At 41.9% G+C, this 15,049-nt stretch overlaps 1 protein-coding gene across 4 annotated transcripts in view; it reads left to right on the forward strand.

Moving 5' to 3' along the window:
* The window catches only part of Ankrd11 (ankyrin repeat domain containing 11), a 166,612-nt gene that overhangs the window by 65,514 nt on the left and 86,049 nt on the right, over positions 1–15,049 (forward strand). For 3 of the 4 annotated variants that reach the window (XM_021631196.2, XM_060391828.1, XM_021631194.2), the window contains exon 2: positions 4,851–4,930. The exons of the other annotated variant lie outside the window; for it this stretch is intronic. The gene's annotated coding sequence lies outside the window, so the exon portion shown is untranslated. The remainder of the gene's footprint in view (positions 1–4,850; positions 4,931–15,049) is intronic. 4 annotated transcript variants of the gene reach the window in all.

Below are 15,049 nucleotides of genomic sequence, written 5' to 3' on the forward strand. Positions count from 1 at the left end.
TGTTTGCTTGCTTGCTTGCTTATCTGATAAGCTAAGGCACAGGCATGTGTGAACCACCTTCATGTGGGTGCTGGGATTTAAACTGGGTCTTCTGTAGGAGTAGGATGTGCTCTTGATCTCTGAGGCATCTCTCCAACCCCTACTGGATCTATTTTAAAAGGGAAAAATTGTTATGTTAGAGGATCTAAACTTTTTTTTAAGAGGATCTTAAACTTTTAAAGTTGTTTTAGGGATAAGCAATTATTATAAATTAGGACCCAAGTTCCCCCTCTCCTAATATAAAAGTATATTTAATAAATTATGGGATCATAATTTAATAAATTATGAGAATCAGACATTACAACTGCTTTCTTCTACTCTCAGGCAAGTTTTTTTTTAATTAATTAATTTATGTTGTGTGCATTGGTGTTTTGCCTTATTTAGTCTCTGTGACTGTGTAAGATCTTGGCATTACAGACAGTTGTGAGCTGCCATGTGGGTGCCGGGAATTGAACCTGGGTCCTCTGGAAGAGCAGTCAGCAGTATTAACCGCTGTACCATCTTGTGTTATCCTGTCAGGCAAGTTTTAAGAAACTTTTAGTAGAGTGTAAACTGTTGAAGAGAAAACAGAATTCTATTATCGTGTTTCGAAGCTCACATTTAGGATTTCAGTACTTACCTTGTGAAATCAGGAGATCACCTTGGATAATGTTGCTGTCTTAATGATAGCACATCTTTCCTTCAGCATTTGTTTAGATATTAATTTCTTTCAACAATGCTTTACACTGTTAAACATTTCAGTCATAATTTTTTGTTCGTTTTATTGCTATTTTATTCTTTGGGACCGTATGCAATTGTTAGTTTCTCTTTGAATTGCTAACATATGGCAGTGAACCTGGATGTTACATGTTACTACTATGTGTCTGGAGTAATTTTGTAACTTCTGTTCTTTGTCTCTGGGTTCTGTGCTGTCTTGGGTGGTGTGTGCCTTCCTCTTAATTTTTAGGCTTTGCATTTCTTTCTCCTAAATGAGTTTCTAGCCAGCCAACTCATTTATGTTTAAACTTTTGTTTGATTATTTATTCACTCATTTATTTAAATCGCTTTTTAATATTTTAAATTCATTTGTTTGTGTGTGGATGTTTGTGGAAGCCAGGAGGAGTTGGATTATCCTGGAGCTGGAGAAGTGAACTTGCATCCTGTGCAAGAGCAGTTCAATATATGCTTTTTACCACTCGGCCATCTTTGCAGCCCCCTGGTTCAGGTTTTGAATGGTGCCTTACTGTTAGTAGGTCTTCTGACTCATCTTGGTACACTGTTTCTGTTGGAGATTCATTATTGCATTGTAATCTGGCTTTCTGGGATACCCAAGAGAAATCTAGGAAATTTGCAAGGACTCTTGTAGATGAGGCTTAAAGAATGAGAACGTATTTTTATGGAGCTTGTGTGATTTGATTTGTTTAACAGAAGAGGTTGGTGCCTAGTGTCTGCTGCTTCACCAGAATTGTTCATTTTAGATAAAATAAAATAGAGAGTTGTGAAATGTTGAGGGTAAATAAGCAGTTCTCTAGGAGCCTCATGCTAACTAAAGCAACTCTGGCATGGACTTTTGCCATCTTGATTCCCACGACACTACTCACAAAGTGGTGAGGTTGACAGTGAACCCCAGAGAAAACACACACACATAGATAATATATAAAGGAATCCAAGATTGTGGGATTAGCCTCTGGCTTTTGAGGATGAGCCCATGCTGCTGGAATGTGGCAGAAAGAGGAAATTCATGTGGAGGGGAGAAAAAGGCAGGAAAGGAGACCTAAGTCTCTGGATTTAGGATATGTTGGATATATTCCTGGAGCCTGCATCTTCATAGCTCACACACTTCTTTGCAGGCCCCTTTCCCAGCATTGCCACACGAGTAAACTGGGTTTTGACATGAGTTTTGGTGGGAAGGAATCCAGGCAAAGCTCTGTTAAGCATGCTGTTGTGGACTTCTGTGCATTTGGCAAAAGCTTGTGATATTGGTGATCTCTTTTCCACATCTAGGCCTTCTAAAAAGTTGGTTTTATGTCTTTATTATTAGAATTTCAGGAATGTGTGAGAGAAATGTCTGATTCTTCCTTCTGACTCTCTAGCCTGAAGAATCACTAGGGAAGGAGTTTGTTATTATGTATTTCCTGTTGAGTATTGAAACATGCAGTTTTCCTTTCTCCTTTTCATTTTGTATGTGTATCTGTTCACTTAAAAACATCTGTGATCCCAACTGTGGTTAAGCAAAGACGGGAATACTGTAGTGGGAGACAAGAGTTGACATACTGCTTAGTGCAGGCTGTGGGGGGTGGGGTGGGCTGGCTCACACTCTGTCATCTTTTTATTTGTGTTTTCTCCTGCGTAGGGCTACAAAGAATTGTGTTGAAAACATAGTTTTGTATCTTCTCTTCCTTCCTTCCCTCCCTCCCTCCCTCATTCCCTTTCTCCTCTCTTTCTCTTTCTCTCTTTCGAAAGAAACTTTGAGTTGAAGGGTGGTTGAGGAGCTTCCTTCTTTTAGCTTCTTTACTCTTTTATTCTAAATTATAGGAATAGTAACATCATGCCCCACCCTAAAACCAACAGCTGTAACTGCATTCTTCCCCAGCAGGGTGGGGAAGGGGGGAGACTAGCCTGAGATTGCCATGCTTCCTGGAGGGAGGCCAAGGTCAGGCCTAGGCATGACAGCACAGGTTGGCCTACAGTGTTGTGACTCTGGTGTTGTCAAGAAGGGAGGGAAGCTCACTTGCCTGTGAGATTCTGTCTGGGAACTTAAAGCAATATAGGGGTTCTCTGTATTCTCAAGGGCTCATTTCAGCAAATTCTTAAGCCATAAGAGCAGCTTGCATATATGAATTTTTAGTTTTCAGAGAAAAGTGGTTCTCTGGATCTAGCTGTATCTAGCTGGACTTGAGTTCCAGCATCTTCTCCATTGAATGTGTGACCCTGTCATTTTTTTAAAAGATAGATCCATGGTTCAGTTTTCTCATTTATTCAGTGCTCTCTTGTCCTCTCTGTTTAGCTCTACCTATGGTCTTGTTTTATAAAACTAGCACACCACAGCCAGAGTTAAGGCATTGAAAGCCCTTAACTAGCCGGGTTCAGTTTGCCTGTTTTCCTTGTGCTCAGGCATATTCAGTGAGAAAGAGAAGATATGCTCTTGTTCATTTTGTTATTGTCTGGGGTCCTATATATAGCATGGTCCCTATAAGTATATGTCCTGTTGCCCTTTATAACTACATTTTTACTACACTTGATCCTATTTTCCCATCTTTTCTTTATTGTTGAAAGCTGCTCATGCATCTTTCATTTCTAAAATCTTGTCACACCAAAATGTCATATAAACAGGAAAACAGAAATTGTAACCCTAGGAGCCAGGTATTGTGACTCATGCCTGTAATTTCATCGTTCAGGCAGAAGAATTGGAAGGTTAAAGGCATTCTGGGACTCATTTTCAGTGCTGGACATAATATATAAGTATGTGTTCCACATGATGGTTTGGGGTGGGACAGCCATATTACCCATCAGATTGTGCTCCCCCATCACCCTGTTTGGTTCAGCTTAATTCCTTTAGGAGAGTGGTTCTCAGCCTTCCTGATGCTGCTGCCCTTTAATATAATTCCTTATGTGGTGACCCCCAAGCATAAAAGTTCTCATTGCTACTTCACAACTGTAATTTTGCTACTGCTATGAATTATAACAGAAATATCTGATGTGCAGGATACCTGATATTGTTAAACTCCTTTGAAAGGATCACTTAACCCCCAGTGGAGTCTCGGCCTACAGGTTGAGAAGTGTTGCCTTAGTAGTTGGGTTGCCTGTAGTTCTGTTCTTACTGCTAAATAGGAATCCATCATGCTTAGTCACCAGTTGGGTTAACCCTTTAGTTATAGAAGGACACCTAGGCTTTGGGAGCAGTTATCAATATGTCTGCTGGGAATGTTGTTGGAGATACTCTTTCTTACTGTGCCTCTCCCCCAACTTCTTTCTTTTGAGTTGTTGGCACTTGTTGCACACTCTACTAAATGTGTGACCTGGAACTTGCCATACTGCTCTACTGGCTTCCTGATTGTAGGCATGCAGCCACACACCCTGCTCTTTTTTCTTATACCAATCCTGTATGACAGGCTATGTTGGCGTTTGGGGTTTTCATCTCGTCCACGTTGTCAGACTCTTCGTTTAAACAGGGCGTGTGCTGACTGGAAGCTCCTTTATTCACATGAGTTTTTTTCTTGAAGAATTTTTTTTTTAATGTGTATAGGTATCTTGCCTCCATTTATATATGTGTACCATATGCCCCATGCCTTCTCTAGAAGAGGAATGATACCCTCCTCTTGAAATAAAATTTTTAGTTGTCAAAAAAAAAAGAAAAAAGGCAGTGATGAAGCAATACAGAGCTTAAGTTAAATGTCTGCAACAGGAACTTGGCAAACAAGAACATATTGTGTTAGGAAATAAAGTCAGGGTGTCTTCACCTTCATTGGCATCTGGGCCAGAGCTTGGATAATACCAAAGAATCTAAGCTTAATCTTAAGGTGAAGGAAGCCTAGTGCTAAGTCCCTTCCTAGGGGAGGAAAGGAAGACACACCAACCCAGGTGATCAGATATCATGGTGGGCCTTTCCCTTACTCTGTCCTATGTGGCATTGGTTTTTAGTGTTGAGAATTAACGCTTGCTGTAAAGCAAACCATTAGATACGGCTCTTTGTAAGCCCAGACCAGTTAAACATGTACCTTAGTAACATCTTACTTATATTATAGTTGGTCCAGGTAGAGAGACATTAAATTGTAAAAGGAGCAAACAAGAGATTAATGTTGACTTAATTTGTTCCTCCTTTCTCCTTTCAGAGCATACTGTCCTGCTGGAGTTCATACCCAGTCCTGAGCAACACTGATTTATTTTTATTTTTATTTTTGCCATGGAATCTGTGAGTACTGCTTCTTGCCTTTGCTCTTGGGCCTGATGTTTTGCCCATTATTGTGACTGTTGTCATGTATTTTATTCAGAGAGAGTGGTGTGGAATAACCACACATGAACTCTTCTTGGGTCAATAAGTAGCATCTCTTGTGAGGGTGATTTTGTTTGGGGGGAGGGGAGGGAGAATACTAGGTTGACAGTCTTGTTTACAGAATAAACTTGTTTCTTTCACAACCTCTAATAGTTTGGAGGCCCAGCAGTTGCTGTGTTTGCTTAGTATTGTGTGCATGCTGTATCAGCTGTTATCATGAAGAATAGCTTTGGAAATGGGCAGGACAGATCTAGGACTTGTGACCTGGCATCCTGTGCTGCTAGTTTGGGGTCTGTTGTAAGGGAATGCTGTAGCTTTCATGATTTTCCTGGCTTGAGGCCAGGGTATGTAGTCATTTGGGAGGAATAGGATCTTTGGCTGATATGTCCCAAACCTTCTGAGAGTGACTGGCATGTATTCTGAGAATAGGGGCATCTGTCTCCATAAAGGTCCATTTGCCCTTGGGTTTCACCATGGGATAAAAATTTCTCCTAAAGAGACTCATTGCTGCTACCATATTGTCTCTTCTCTAATGGAAGAATTGATAACTGGAAAGAAAAATACTTGGCACATTTTAGTTTTTCGTTTCTTGTCCAGCCATTAATGTTTTCAAGTGAGTAGTCTCATAATATGTTATTTTTATGTTATTTAACTGACCTCCCTGATACCTCTGTACTATTTAGTTTGGTCCCTTTGAAATAGATCTAACTGGTCTTTCCCTTGAGCTGCTTGATGGAAACTTTGGGGCTGGGAAGATGGCTCATGGTTAGAAAGTCCTTGCCTCTCTTCTACAGGACCTACTAGGTTCAGTTTTCAGAACTCAGATGGTGATATACAACCATCTGTAACTTCAGCTCCAGCAGACCCAGTATCTTCTTTTGGTCTCTATGAATATCAAGTACACATGCGATGCACTTGTATACATGTAGGACATACACACACATTTAAAAAAAGAGAAAGAGCTGAGTGGAATAGCACATTCTTTTAATCCTAGTACTTGGGAAACAGAGGCATGTGGATCTTTTGAGTTTGAGGTGAGTTCTAGGATGGCCAGAGTGAGACCCTGTCTTGAAAAAAAAAAACAGGGGTTGGGGGTGGGGAGGGGATGTTAAAAAGAAGCTAAAGTGCTGGGTGTGGTGGCGTACTCCTTTAATCCCAGCAGATGCAGGCAGATCTCTGTGAGTTCAGGTCAGCCTGGCCTACAAAGCAAGTCCAGGGCAGCCAGGGCTACACAGAGAGACTCTGTCTCAAAAAACAAACAAAAAAGTTAAAAAGAAAGAAAATTGGTTATAGGCCTTCAGCTATTAATTACAAAGTATTAGCAACAGATAGAAGCTATCCTGGCAGTAGGAGTGGTCCTGTATGCAGTGCTTTCCCTTCTCCTCCCTCCTCTCCCTCTGGAAGTTTTCTAGGTTTGAAGGTGGATTCTGCTTGTCACCTCAGTGTGCCCCTTCTTCAAGAGGAAAAAGACGGTTGTAACAGGGAAAGCCAGCTACACACATCTGGAAAGCTATACTGTACTCATGGATTGTCCATCTGTCCATCCATCCATCCATCCGTCCGTGCTTTTTTTGGATTTTTTTCCAGACAGGGTTTCCCTGGGTAGCCATAGTTGTCCTTACTTACTTTGTAGACTTACTTTGTAGAACAGGTTGGCCTCAAACTCACAGAGATTCACCTGCCTCTGCTTTTCCGAGTGCTGGGATTACAGGCATGGGCCACTGTGCTCAGCTTACTCACGGATCTTAATGAGTAAAAAAGAAAGGCAATATGTTGTTTATCCTTTGTGAAAATTGCTTGTTAGCATTTCATGATTCTAGAGATCTATTTCTTGACTAGAATGAAATCGTATTAGGACCACATGCTGACAGACTGTAAGGTTGACTTTGGGCTCTGGTAGATAGAGTTAATTTGAAGACATTATTTGTAAATGAGTGTTTTGCTTATGTGTATGTCTGTGCACCACTTGCATGCTGGGCTCCCAAGGAGGTCACAAGAGAGTATTAGATCCCCAGGAACTAGAGTTAACCACAGTCGTGAGCTGCCGTATAGGTGCTGGGAATTGAACCCAGGTCTTCTGCAAGGAAAAAAAAAAATGCTCTTAATTGCTGAGCTTTTTCTCCAGACCTAAAGGTTTATAGCAATCAGCTATTGTGTTTTTTTGTTTTTTTTTTTTTTTTTGAGTCTTGATGTAGCTCAGATTGGCTGCAGTTCACAACTGTCCTGCTTAGAACCTCCTTTGCTGTTATTACAGGCACAGCCACCACAAACAGCTTCTGAAAGTGGTATGGCATTACAATAAAGACTGTTATTTATATCAAAGAAACTTTGGATTTCATTTGTGTGTGAATACATTATTTATTTCACTTTATGTTTGGCCTGCGTGCATGTCTGTGCACCATATGTGTGCTTGTTGACTGCAGAGTCTAGAAGAGGATTGTTGGATCCCCTGGAACTGCAGTTGTCAGCTGCCTTGTTGATGCTGGTAATGTAACCTCTAGGTCCTCTGGAAGAGGAGCTAGGGCTTTTAATTGCTGAACCATCTTACAGCCTCTCATGTTTTATATTTGTAATTTAACATGTATATTCAAAGTGGAAAAGTAGAAACAAGCTTTGGAGGCCAGCCTTTTGAGGCTCTGTCTAGATAATAAAACTTAAGTTGAAATAAAATAGGAAAATGCGAGGCTAAGAGCATTGTCTAGTGATAAAGGATGAGTGCTTTGCACATGTAAAGTCTCTAGTTAATCACCCCCAACCTGCCAGGGCTGATGTCTCATTATGTTCAGGCTATGTCTGAACTTCTAGGCTCAAGAGATCCTCCTGCTTGAGACTTCTGGATACTAGGCCCACAAGCATGCATCATTGCACCCAGCCAAATTAGTCATTGTTTCATGTACTGTAATGCTGATATTGTACGTCATGTGAAAGAGTGTGGCATGCTTTCTGTCTTCGTATCCTTGAAAGTACAGTCTGTGAGCAAGCCACATGTTCCTGCTAACACACAGTCCTCTACCCTCAAAAACAGGAAAGATAGGTCCTTCGCCTGGCATAATGTACGCACATTGGAGGTACCCACTAGAGCAGCATATGGCTGGAGGAATGGAGCCAAGAACACTGCCCCAAGACCCTGCATCTTACCTGGGATGACCAAGAAAGCATCAGGACTCTGGCACATTAAAGATAACAAAGCACACTTTCTTTCATAAAATAATATGCATAGTGGGGCTATAAAGATGGATCAGTAGTTTAGAGCATTGTCTACTCTTCTAAGGGTCCTGGGTTTAGTTCTCAGTCTACATAAGGTATCTCACAGTTATCTGTAACTCCAGTGTCAGGGCACCTGATACCCTCTGTGGTCTCCCAGGTGCATTGCACAAAAGTGGCACATAGACATTTATGCAGACCAAACGCCCGTACACATAAAATGAACAATTAAAAATACTGGCACACCTAGCTATACCAGTTTTGTGTTTGTTTGTTTGTTTTGGTGTTTGGTTTTTCTCTGTGTAGCCTTGGCTGTCCTGGACCTCAGTCTGTAGACCAGGCTGGCCTAGAACTCACAGAGATCTGCTTGCCTCTGTCGCCCTGAGTGCTAGGATTACAGCTGTGTGCCACTGCACCCAGCTACCAGTATTAATTTTTAGAGGATTGTTTCTTTTAGTTTGTTTTCTTTGATTGACATAGTGTTTCTGTAGCCAGTGCTGGCCTTGAACTTATGGCAGTCACCTTTCTCAGCCTCCTTAATGCTAGAATTACAGGCATGCTTTAAACTATGCCTGGTTTCTTTACCTAGAAATTGATCAGTTTGGTTGTTAAATGAAGGCATTAGTTTTCTGGCTGTTTATGTAGCTACCATTCTCCCATGTGGTTAGGATGGGGACTCCAGGCCTTTACACTGGCAAAGGCAGTTCAGTGTTCTCCGGCTTCCTGGATGTCATTCCTGCTCACTGTCTATAGAACCCTGACAGTGCTGTTTCCTCTTAGTATTTTCCTGTCATCTCTTAACCTTTGTCTCAGGTGACAGATATGATTTCTTAGCCTCTGTATTACTTTTCTGTTGCTGTGGTAAAACATCATAATTAAAAGTAATTTATGGAAGAGTTTATTTTGGCTTTCGCTTTCAGGTGGACAAGAATCCATCATTGTAGTGGGGAGGAATGGCAGATGTGGTGCCAAAGCAGGGAGCTGAGAGATTAAATCTTCAAGTTTAGTGGAACTAGAAGTAGGATGAAGCCTTGAACTCTCAAACTTGTCCCTAGTGATACAGTTCCTCCAAGAAGCATGTCTCCAAATAGCATCACTAATGGGGGACATTTTTCATTCAAAATGTTAAAGCCTCTAGTAGTCATACTACTTTGAATACCTTACCTTCCTTTGCTCTGATCTTCCTTTTTCCTTTAGGAGAGCAGACACCTGTGTTTAAGGTAAAGTCTGTTCCTGGACACTATCTCTTTCTTGGGCTGCAGTTTTTTAGATGTGTGCTTAAAGGTCACCTTGGCTTCTTTTCTCTAAAGGAGTTTTTGTTTGTCCCTTTATATAGTCAGATGCTGGCCACTAAGTTCTAGTGTCTTCTGCCCACTTGCACTGTCCTTTGTGCAGTCTGCTTCCTGACCCTTACATCATAAGCATCATTTTGCCTTCTCTTGTATATGCTAAATGATGGTGGTTTCTATGTAGACAAGAGTGTGGCCTTGTCTCAGTTCATGGTAATGCTTTTTGCACTTTTCATTGGTCCAGTGACACTCAATACAGGATCCAGAGCACACATGGAGAGTTGTAGTAGCTATCTTCCTGCAATAGGTATTCCAAAGAGCCGGTAGTATTCAAGCCTGTAGCCTATCTGGGGGCAGCATTTGCTGTGATTGAGCTGCTGCCATGTGGTGTGTGAGTTTTAAAAGTGGTCACACATGTGTGTAACTCAGAATTAAAGGTCATGAAGGACATTTGCCAGGGAAGTAAATCCACTGCTTTTTCTTTACAGTTAAGAAACAAGACAGGGTACACCCAGTGTTAGGATTATGATGTGTTCTGGCTGGACTGTTGCTACAAGTCAGTTAGGATTATCTGTAAGGCATCTGTGAAATCAAGGAGCTTTTGGGGGAAACCCTACTACAGGGTAGGCTTCTTACTTGTTTCATACCTGAAATACTGTGTCTGACTGGTGAGCCAGTCCCAAAGGTCCACACAAGTCATGCCACTACAAAGATCACATTTCCTGTGCTTCTCATTATGAGCTAGGCCATTATGGGCATGGCTGTGTCTTTGTTGCCCACTGTGATAACTGATAATCAAGCCCACCCAGTCTACTTCAAGGCCCAATTAAGCTCATTGCAGTTACCTTATCCAGCTGAGCAGGAACATCTCCACGTCCAAAGTCTGGCATAAGGAAGGGGGGACACAACAAAGTTCTTCTCTAACCATTTTGCATCTTATAGGATTACTGAAGGGCATGTCTTCTGGGCCTTTCATTGTGGAGGATGAGGTCCTACACAGCGTACCCACTCTAGCATTGAAGTTGCCTTCAACCTTTAAAAATATTATTTTTAAAGTTTTATTTATTTATTATTTGTATAGTATTCTGCCTGCATGTGAGCCAGCAGGCTAAAAGAAGGCACCAGGTTTCATCATTATAGATGGGTATGAACCACCATGTGGTGTTTGAACTGGGAATTGAGCTGAGAATTGAACTCAGGATTTTTGGAAGACCATCCGTGCTCTTAACCTCTGAGTCATCTCTCCAGCCCACCTTGAGTCTTAAAATCCCATTATCAACACTAAGCCAAGGTATGGCAGGCATCTCTAGTTCCTTTTCAGTAGGCTATTTTTTGACAAATGCTTTAGTCAGCCATTCAAACAAACTTTTGACAGTTTTTTTAAACATATGAGCGTTCATATTAAACCTAGGATCTCCACATAATGAGCCCTTATCAATAAACTCAGCCTATTCCAATTTTATGTTTCTTAGGTTTGTTATCCCATACCTTTAAAATTCATTCTGTCACATTTTCTGCAAATTCCAGTTTGAATGAATTAGCAAGCTCATTTAGTTCCTCAGTAGTGTATCTCACCTCCTTGTGCACTCCACCTTCAGCCTCCCCGCTAGGAGCCTGCTAGCCTTAAGTCTGGTTTTGGGTCTAGAGGCAGCTGTTGGTGGGCCCTGAGGGACATCAGTATTGTCTTGCCTGGCATCTCCTACAGAGAAAGGCACTGCAGGTTTATCAGACAGTGAAGGCCCGGTTTCTTCAGGCACCGTTGGAAAAGGCAATAATGTTTCAGGGGGTGGGGGTGGGGGTGAATCCTTGAATCCGTAGGGTCCTCCCAGATATACCAGTTTCAAATTACAGGATCCTATGCTTTGGCAACTGCCGCCCCCTCTCCCCCAGCCACCATGGGGTTTCCCCTGAAACTCTGTAGTCCAGACCAGCCTTGAACTCACAAAGATCCGCCTGCCTCTACCACTGGAATGCTGGGATTGAAGGCATGCGCCACCACTGCCCAGCAATTCACCAATCTTATAATGGCGGCTCCCTGTTTGATTTTCCACAGCTTGAGCTCTGGGGTGCCTGGAGAGAAGATTCTCTTCCAAGGCACAGTCAGCAATTGTTTAGGAGTCTAAAGTTTAGACTGGTTATGTGCACTTGAAGCCAGTCAGTTTTATTACTGATTTCATTGTGGCCTTTCACCATACTCTTGAGAGGCTAGAAGTTTTATCATGGAGCACCTTTTTCGTTGTCACTTTATCCAGAGATGCTAGGAGCAACCAACCAGCAGTATCATTTTCTACAAATTGTCAGAAGTTTTATATATAGATTTGTCATATCCATTGCCTCTGACAATGGGTGAATTAGGAATACCAAATCCCTATCTCCTTAAGTTTGATACAGACTCTGAGCCTTCAGGAGAGGCTTCAGTATCTGTAGATGTTGGCATTTGGAAAGTTCCTACAGAATCTTCAAGAAGCAGGCACTAGTGCCAGTGAAGGAATGGACTTGCCCGTTAGAGTGAGGGCAAGAGGCAGAAAGAACAAACAACCTTCCTTCTTCCATGACCCTTAATAGGACCACCAAAATGAGTGGCACAGATTAAAGATATGTCTTCTCACCTCAAAAGATCTAAGATTAAAGTGGGACTTCTCACTTCAAATGATTTAATTAAGAAAAAAGCCAGAGATTGGGGGGGGGGAAGAAAAGAAAAAAGCCAGGTGGGGTGGCACAGCACTTAGGAGGCAGAGGCAGGTAGATTGCTGTGAGTTCAAGGCTAGCCTGGTCTTCAAAGCGAGTCCAGGACAACCAAGGCTACACAGAGAAACCCTGTCTTGAAAAGACAAACAAATAAAGAAAATAGAAAATAAAGGGGGAAAAATCCCTTGCTGGTGTCCTCAGCCATTTCAATTTAGTTGATTCCAGAATAGCCATCGCGTTTTCTTTCATTCTACACCAAGAAAGCTGGTGTTTCCTCTGGACTGCCATTACTACTGCTGCACAACTCTCACTACAGTCCGAGGCCCTTCCTTGCTGGTGGTTGTGTATTGTTTTGTGGGCGAGAACAAAATAGGGGTCTCAGCAGTTCTTACTGGGCTCCCTTGTCCCACACACATAGAACTGTTATTATTTATATCTATTTATTTTTCATGTGTAGGAGTATTTGTTTTCTCTGTGTGTATTTTCAACATGTGGTGTTTGCTAAGGTCAGAAGAGGTAATTTGATCCCCAAGTGTTGATGGCTGTGAGCCACCATATAAGTGCTGGGAACTTAACCTGAGTCCTCGGCCAGAGGATGTCTTTAATTCTGAACCAGCTCTCCAGTTGCACCTCCACCAAACATAGCTTTGTAGAACTGTTAGAATGTTCCCTGACCGGGTCTGGTTGCTGATGTTCAACAGGATCCTCTTTTTTGAATGTTATGCTCATAATGGCAGCCTGATGGCTCAGCACCGCCTGCCTGACAGTGTTTGGTCTAGAGTCTTTCACTCACAGGCGTGCTGCACTTTGGATTTGGTGCACTTTGGCTGTTGCCTGTGTGGTCTTGCCCTGCATGGCATGTGGTATGAGAAACATTCTGAAGCCTTTTTTGGGGGAGGCTGAAGTTTTTTAAAAGTGGTTTTTGTTTTTTTTGTTTTTTTTTGAGTGTTTATCTCTGTAACATACTGTTATTGCTAATCTTGGTTGACTTTTCAACTTCTTTATATTGTAATATCTCACATGTGAAACCAGGGGTATTGGCTTCTTCATGTTTCTGCTCCACCTATACTGTTCTTAAGCCGTGGGCTCCTCCAAGAAGTGTTTCTGTGTGCTGTGGGAGTTCAGAGGTTTCTTTCTGTACAAGGGAACCCAGCATATTCAGGAGGGATTCTTTGTCTTAACTTTTAAGTGTCTTAATCTTAGCCTTGGTCTGATTTGCAGTGTTTGGTGTTTCATACTAGTTTTCTCAAAGTAGCAGAAGTCCAGATCTCCTTGTCAACACCCTGTGAAGCAATTTATCTGAAAAGTTAAAACAACAATAACATTGAAATGTTTCATTTGCAACTTTGTGAATACTAATATTAAATATCATTTTATGTCACTTCGCACCAGTGCAGTCTGGTTTACATCTTCCTGGGGCACTGCCCAGTTGGTGTACTTCAGAGAGGCTGGGGTTGCCCTGGGCTGTGGCTCAGTTGAGAATAGTCTGGACGTGCGGAGCCCCATGGGCGGCCACATCTCTGCTTCTTTAGAGATGTCTTTTTGTTGTTGCTCAGGCTAGCCTAAACTTGAGGTTTTCCTTCCTTACCCTCCTGGTGCTGTAATTAGAAGTGCACACACCATGTAGGCTTTCCCCTCCCTGTTTAACATTCATTCATCTGCTACCTGTCACTTCTGGAGAACGCTGACACCGTGTTTACAGTACTTCTTTCACGTTAATAGGTTTTCATCCCTTCACAGACTGCTAGGTCTCTTTGTTCCAAATTGTTGAAAGTTATAATCAAATAAGAACCAACGTTGTGGCTGCTATTGGGAAGTTGAGGGGGTGGTCTGTGGTAAAAAGAGTTGTGGCTGTCTAGACCCAGAGGCCAAGAATGAGCAATGAGCTCCATCTTTTCACCCTATCAGAGTCACTTAATCACTGTCCATTCTCAAGTGTCTCACTGTGACTTAGGTTAAGAGTTAGTGATTACAGGCAACCTTGATGGTGAATGCCTGTAATTCCAACACTTGAGAAGCAGAGTAAAGGGGATCAGGAGTTCCACACACTCACAAAAGCAGTAGAGTTCATGGTTAAATATAAATGATTGCCTCCAAGATAACCTCAGTCTTTCTACAAAGAGCTAGTTAAAGTAAAACATTGGCGGCCATATTATGTTGGAAGGGCAGATCTTTTGTGCTATGAACTGAAGTGACCTACTCATTCACTGTCTTAGAAAAATTGTTACTTTATTGTTACTAAAACTGTTCATGGACCTTGAACAAAACTTTGTTTTAATTTGTATAAGCTGGCAAAGCACAACATTATAGTCTAGGGGCTCAAGTGTATATCCCCCTACATGGAGGTGCGAGACCCAAGACCAAAGTGTAGGACTGGGACTTACAGGGTAATGTGATCTACAGCTCTGGTTCTCTCGAGCTTCTTCTGAAGGTTGGTGGCAGTCTTTGGTTTTCCTTGGCTTATATACAACTTTCTGCATCTCCCTCCAGTCTCTGCAGTCTGTCTTTATTTGCCTTCCTCCTGTCTGTGTCCAAAGCTGTTGTTTATAAGACAACCAGCCATACTGGATTTAGCGATAGTCACAGTGATCTTATCTCTGCTTGACTTTACCTACAAAGATCTCTGCCCGAATAGTCACATGCTAGATTTCCGTGGTTATTTTTGATAACATAGTTTGATTTGTTCCACCAGCAAATAAATTTTAAGTATAAAAAAGAAAGTAGGTGTCTTAACTTTTCTGTTTTCATGATGAAACACCGTGACCAAGACAACTCATAAAAGGAAGCATTTAATTTGGGCCTTACAGTTCAGAGGGTTAGTCTATGGCAGCAAGCAAGTATGGTGTTGGAGCTGTAG

The sequence above is a fragment of the Meriones unguiculatus genome, chromosome 10, assembly GCF_030254825.1.
Source record: "Meriones unguiculatus strain TT.TT164.6M chromosome 10, Bangor_MerUng_6.1, whole genome shotgun sequence".
In the NCBI taxonomy this organism is placed as follows: Eukaryota; Metazoa; Chordata; class Mammalia; order Rodentia; family Muridae; genus Meriones; species Meriones unguiculatus.